Source organism: Saimiri boliviensis, chromosome 21, assembly GCF_048565385.1.
Source record: "Saimiri boliviensis isolate mSaiBol1 chromosome 21, mSaiBol1.pri, whole genome shotgun sequence".
Classification (NCBI taxonomy): domain Eukaryota; kingdom Metazoa; phylum Chordata; class Mammalia; order Primates; family Cebidae; genus Saimiri; species Saimiri boliviensis.
The window spans coordinates 12,266,025-12,272,852 of NC_133469.1; the positions used below are offsets into that span (position 1 = coordinate 12,266,025).

Below are 6,828 nucleotides of genomic sequence, written 5' to 3' on the forward strand. Positions count from 1 at the left end.
AGGTGACCTGAGAGAAGAAGAGGGGAGGCCGCTCAGGTCTGCAGCTGCTCAGTCTGAGAGGTCATGGGACTTCCAAGAAGAGCCATCCTGGGGGCAGTGGCAGTGGAATGTGTGATGTAACTAGGGAAGAATTCACAGTACCTGGTGACCTATGAGTTAGGAGGAAAAAGTCTAGAATGTTCCCTTGGTATAGCCTAAGACGGTGCTTCTCACAAATGAACGTGCATGTGAGTCCCCTGGGGGTCCAGCTACACTGCAGGTTCTGACTCAGTGGGTGTGAGGTGGTACCTGGGAGTCTGCATTTCTGACAAGCTCCCGAGTGAGGTTGAATCTGCAAGTCTTAGACCACACTTTGAGGAGGACAGATGCCTAAGACACTTAGAGGTTGGTGGCAGTTATCTTTGAGATCAGGTGGAAGAGGGTCTGAGGGTTGGGTTTTTACAAGCTCTACAGGTGATTCTCCGACCTCAGCCTCCAGAGTAGCTGGGATTGCAGGCGTCCACCACCATGTTGGTTTAAGATGTTAAACCAACATTGCATTTCCAGATTAGATCCAATTTTACCATGCTGTAGTATCATTTTTACATACTACTCAATTTGATTTGCTGATATTTTATTTGAGAGTTTGATATCTATATTCATAAGTGACATTGGCCTGTAATTTTCTCTTGTGCTGTACTTGCCATAAAAAGAATTGGGAAGCATTTTCTCTTTTTCTATTATGCGGAAAAGTTGGGATAGCATTGGAATCAGTTCTTTCAATAGCTTATAGGTGAAGTCTTCTGGGTCTGAGTTTTCTTTGTAGAAGCATTACCGATTTAGTTCCTTTAATGATTATGGGGAGGTCTAATGCCATAGGACTTCAGGTTGCTCAAGTTCCAAAATAATTTCATACCAATTGGTACATAGCCAATACAATCAACCTCCTAAGGGCAATGACTCTTCCAGGGATGTCCCAGATCCCCCAGACTTTCTGATGACACACAAGTCACAGAATTATTGGCTGCATAGCCTTCTGGACCCTGCTCTGTGTGAAGGCTGAAAAGTGTTTTAAATGGTCAATGACTGGCTATGAAAGTATTTCATAATTTGGTACTATGACTAGGGATGGTACTCATTCAGGTTTTCTCTTTATCTTATGTCCATTTTGGTGAGGTATATTTTCCTAGGAACTTGCCCTGCCTTTTTTTTTTTTTTTAGATGGAGTCTCACTCTGTCACCCAGGGTCCTGGTTCAAGCAATTCTCCTGCCTCAGCCTCCCGAGTAGCTGGGATTACAGGCACACACCACCATGCCCAGCTAATTTTTTTATTTTTAGTAGAGACAGGGTTTCACCATGTTGGCCAAGATGGCCTTGAACTCCTAACCTCATGATCCACCTGCCTCATCCTCCCAAATCACTGAGATTACAGGTGTGAGCCACCGTGGCTGGCCTGCCCCTTTCATTTAAATTTTGTATTGTAATGAGACTATTCATAATATCCCCTTTATTCCTTTTTTAAATGTCTGCAGGTTCTTTAACTCTTAATTGCCGATGTTAGTCAATTGTGTCTTCTCTCCTTTACTTGATCAGTTTCAAAAGGGGTCGTCCATATCGTTAGTCTTTTCACAGAAATAATGTTTGGTTTTGCTGCTGATCCCCATTCATTATTATTATGATTTTTTTTGTTGTTGTTTTGTTTTGGAGATGGAGTCTCACTCAGTCGCTCAGGCTCCACACTGCAATCTCCACCTCCAGGGTTCAAGCAACTCTCCTGCCTCAGCCTCCTGAGTAGCTGGGATTACAGGTATGCACCACCACACTTGGCTAATTCTTTACATCTTTAGCAGAGATGGGGTTTCACCATGTTGGCCAGGCTGGTCTCGAACTCCTGACCTAGTGATCCACCCACCCTGGCCTCCCAAAGTGCTGGCCTCCCAAAGTGCACGCCCAGCTAATTTTTATATTTTTAGTAGAGACGGGATTTTACCTTGTTGGCCAGGTGTGGTCTCTAACTTCTGACCTCTGGTGATCTACTGCCTTGGCCTCCGTCCAAAAGTAATGGTATTACAGGCATGAGTCACAGCACCCAGCCTATTTTCTCCTTTACCTTTACTCTTGACTTCCTTTTATTTTCTTTGGTTTACTCTGCTGCTCTTTTTCTAGCTTCTTAAAACAAGTGCTTGTTCATTATTCTAAGCCTTTTCTCTTTTCTAAGATAAGCACAAAAAGCAACAAACTTCCCTCTAAGAGTGCTTTCACCATAGCCCAACATTTTTACTATGCACTATTTTTCTTCCCGTTCAGTTAAAAATATTTTTTTTCATGCTTAAAGGCAAATGTACTCAGTTCCTTTCCATGCAGCACACAATAAGGTTATATATGTGCTTATTTCTTTTCCAAATCAACGGTTAGAGACAATGTTTCAGGATCCGCTGATCCTCCATGGTGAGCCATCTTGCAATATGTTTTGGTAAGAAAAGGAACCTTCTTGCTGACCTACAGATAGGTCAAGTAGTGGGTGTACTGGGAGGAGAGCTAACAATTATTGTCTCTTTCGCCACCATCAAGCTCATGGTAGGGCCATGCTAACTTGTACCAAGAGATGCTTATAGAAGCCACTCGGTTTTGCTACAGCAGAAAGAAAGGCATGGGAGAAGAGGAAGAGGGACTCGATGTCTTACAATGGAGTGTAGAGGCTGCTGGGTGGAAATCAACAAGAACAATAAAAATAAGGTGGCCGGGCAGTGGCTCATGCCTGTGATCTCAGCACTTTGGGAGGTCAAGGCGGGAGGATTACCTGATGTCGTGAGTTCAAGACCAGCCTGAACAACATGGAGAAACCCCATCTCTACTAAAAATGTGAAAATTAGCTGGCCTGGTGGCACATGCCTATAATCCCAGCTACTCTGGAGGCTAAGGCAGGAGAATTGCTTAAACCCAGGAGGTGGAGGTTGCAGTGAGTCAAGATTACACCATTGCACTCCACCCTGGGCAACAAGAACAAAATTCCTCAAAAAAGGAAGGAAAGAAGGAAAGAAGAAGGAAGGAAGGGAGAGAGGGAGGGAGGGAAAGAAAAGAAACAAAATGAAAGAAAGAAAGAGAGAGAGAGAAGAAAGAAGAAAGGAAAATAAGGTCATCTTTCTTAGGATGCCATGCAAAGCAGAAATCCTCCGAAAAATCCTCCAGTCACTAGAACATTCTTCTTCACAAATGACACCACCTCCTCAGCTTTGTTCCTGACCTCGCTAGGTATCTGATTGCTCTTAGCTTCTTTGGGTGCTCTTTGGCTTTCTCTATGTCCTTCTCCACTCATTGCCAGTCAACTTTGATGTACCCAGTATGGTTTGCAAGCTGAAGGAGCAAAAAAAAAAAAAAAAATCCACCTCCCACAACTGTTGCAGCCAACTTTCCAACCTTCTGGAATATGAATCCCGTGCACCATTCAGTGACACCTCCAGTGAACGAATGGGTTGCCATGCTATACTTTTCGGCCCAAGGTCCAGATTCCTGCTGGAACAGCTTATGCTACCATGGCTGCTTCTTAGCAAATTCCATAAGGTTCAGGGATTCAAAATTTCCCTCACAGTTTGTTTGACTGGACTTGGCCATTTCAGTGAGCTCATGTCTCGAGGACACACACACAGGATCCATGTAGTAAGGACGCGGAGTGGCACAGTCATTACCATCAGTTGGCTTCCGGCATGTGGAACAGATTTCCATTCCCACGGGCAGCAGTGGAAGAGCAGTCAAAAATATTTTATAAGTTGGGCGTGGTGGTTCACACCTGTAATCCCAGAACTTTGGGATGCTGAGGTGGGTGGATCGCCTGAGGCTGGGAGTTCAAGACCAGCCTCACCAACATGGAGAAAACCCGTCTCTACTAAAAATACAAAAAGTTAGCTGGGTATGGTGGCACATGCCTGTAATCCCAGCTACTTGGGAGGCTGAGGCAGGAGAATCACTTGAACCCGGGAGGTGGAGGTTGCACTGAGCTGAGATCGTGCCACTGCACTGCAGCCTGGGCAACAAGAGCAAAACTATTCCGTCTCAAAAAGAAAAAAAAAATACACATACACACACACAAACACACACACACACACATATTCATAATTTCTATTACAATTTCTTTTTTTGAACCATTAGTTAACATGAAAACATACTTCTTCAGTGGCTCATGCCTGTAATCCTAGCATTTTGGGAGGCGGTGGTGGGTGGATCACCTGAAGTCAGGAGTTGGAGACCAACCTGGCCAACATGGTGAAATCCTGTCTCTACTAAAAAGACAAAAATTAGTGTGTGTGTGGAGGGGGGAGTTGCCTATAATCGAGTTGCCTATAATCCCAGCTACTAGGGAGGCTGAGGTAGAATTGCTTGAACCCGGGGGGAAGAGGTTATAGTTAGCCAAGATCGTGCCACTTCACTCCAGACTGGGTGAAAGAGGGAAACTCCATCTCAAAACAATAAAAAGAAAAAAAAAAGTGCTTCTTACTTTCCAAATATATGGGGCTTTGAAGTAAACTTTTTATTATTCGTCTCTAGCTTTTAAGTGTTGTGGTCAGAGAATCTACTGTTATTTCAAGCTTTTGAAATTTATTGAAATTAAATGTTTTTGTAGGTATCCTGTATGTCTTGAAAAGGGAAGAAGTTTACCATTGTAGATACAGTGTGCTATAAAAGTCCATTAGTTAAGTTTAATTATGTTTTAATCTCCTATATGTTATTGAATATTTGTCATCTTCTCCTACCAATTCCAGAAGGATGAGTGCTAAAATCTCCCACTATAATTGTGGAATTGTCTATCTCTCCATCTAGCTTTCTTCTTCATGTTTCTTATATTTTAAGACTATGGTATTTGCATACAAATGTGCAATTGTTCTATTTTTCTGGTGAATTGGACACTTTTCATTATGAACTGACCTTATTTATTTCTAGTGATGTTTTCCCCCTTGTTATTAAAATAACGGCACCAGTCTTCTTTTTGTTAGCATTTGCATGGTATTTTTCCCCCATGTGTTTACTTTTGACCTTCACTACCTTTAGTTTTGTAAGTGACTCTTGCGGATTTCTCTTGTAAATTGCATGTAGCAATGTATGCATTCCGATAATCTTTGTATTTAAACTGCAATATTTAGTCCACTTGCATTTACTGAATCACAGAGTATTTGAATGTATAGCCATCGTCTGTTTGTGCCAACCCCGCCTCATCTTGTATTTATTTTTCTCTCCATTCTTGCCTACTTTAGGGTTGCTTGGGTTGGTTTGATCATTCTTTTTCATCCTCCAATAATTTGGATAAATATACACTGCATTTCCACTCCTACAGTGTTCATCTGCATTTCCATTCCTACAGTGTTCATCCCAGTAATGACAACCTGGATTCTTCAATTTGTCAGCGTATTTGGTATCTTATCTTCACCTTCCTCCTGAAAAATACAAGGATCTTAAAACACTTTAACTTCACTCACCCAAGTATATACCATCACTGCTGTGTATTTCAAATTTTCCATCCAGAAGACACTGTTATTGTTTCACACTATCAATGTTCTTCATTTTTCTTTATTCCCTGTTGGGTAAGAGCTCCCCATCTGGGATCATCTTTCTCCTGCCTGAAGTTCCCGCTTTGGAATCTCCCTCCGGAGAGTCGGCCAGTGGCAGACTGTTAAGTTTTTGTGTTTCTAAGTGCCATGATTTCACCTATGTTCTGGATACATGTGCTTCATACCGGATACATAATCCTTTAAAGACATTTTCATTGAATATATAATTCTAAGATGATGCATATTTTCTCTCTGGCTTCCGTTCTTCTTGATGAAAAGTCAGGTGTGAATCTATTATTCTCTTTTTCTCGGTGCCAGAAAGAGGTGTTGGATTTTATTCTGAGGGGAATAGGGAAGAAAGTTTTTAAGCACAGGGTGACCCCGTCAGATCTGCATTGTAGCCGCGCACTCTGGTACTGTGTGGCCGAGATCGGAGGGACGGCAGCTCCGCGAGGTCTCCGCTGAGGTCCAGAGAAACGACGGCCCCCCGGGCGGTGAGAGCGGGCCGACCCGAGTCCCTGAGCGGAGGCCGCAGCGCCAAGAGTTGCGGGCAGTGCAGGAAGGAGCAGGGACGACTCCCGGCTCCCCGCGAGGAACAGAGGCGCGTTAGCCAAAAAGGAAGGGGTGGGGGATCAAGAGTTCGTCTCGGACCTGGCGCCACAAATGGCTGAGCCCCTACTCCGCACCAGGCGCCCAGTGCGTGCGGCCCCGGGGGAGGCTGGGGCAGCGCGGCGGCAAAATCCGTCCCCGGGGAACCTCAGCTCCACGCGGCCGCTTCCGCCGCGAACCAGGGCCCGGCCTGGGAGCCCTCGAGGCAGCAGCGCCCGCTTCCGACCCGCGCGTCTCGGCACCGACCTTCGAGGGTCGGGCGGACGGACGCAGGGGTGGTTGAAGGGGTGGGCGGACGGATGTGGAGACGCCGGCCACCCTGCGCCGCGGCGAAAGCGGGATTAGAGCGACCTCGGCCCTGCGACGTCCAGACACGGTGGGAAGCCTCTGGGTCCCGGCCCTCCGGCAACTCCAGGGCCCCGGCCCGGTCTCCTCCGCTGCGGGAGGTGGGCAGATGGCCTCCCTGCTTTGAGCCTCGACTTTGTCGTCGGCCCCACAGCGCCCAGCCGTTTCGGCCGCTCGCACTCACCGGTAGGCTGTGAGGCGCCCGCGGAGGAATTAAGGATCACGCCCTGCCCTGGCACCACAGCGAGAGGCGACGCGCGAGGCTCCGCCCCGCCCCAGCCGGCGCCCGAGACAAATAAGTCCCGCGTCCAGGCGCACGCGGTGCGCCGTCCAATAGCAACCCCGAGGGGCGGA

The 6,828-nt window shown here is 46.2% G+C and overlaps 1 pseudogene; it reads right to left on the reverse strand.

Annotated features, from left to right (window-relative positions):
• Positions 1-596: 596 nt before the first annotated feature.
• On the reverse strand, positions 597-6,799 carry LOC141582624 (FUN14 domain-containing protein 2 pseudogene; annotated as a pseudogene).
• Between the last annotated feature and the right edge of the window lie 29 nt (positions 6,800-6,828).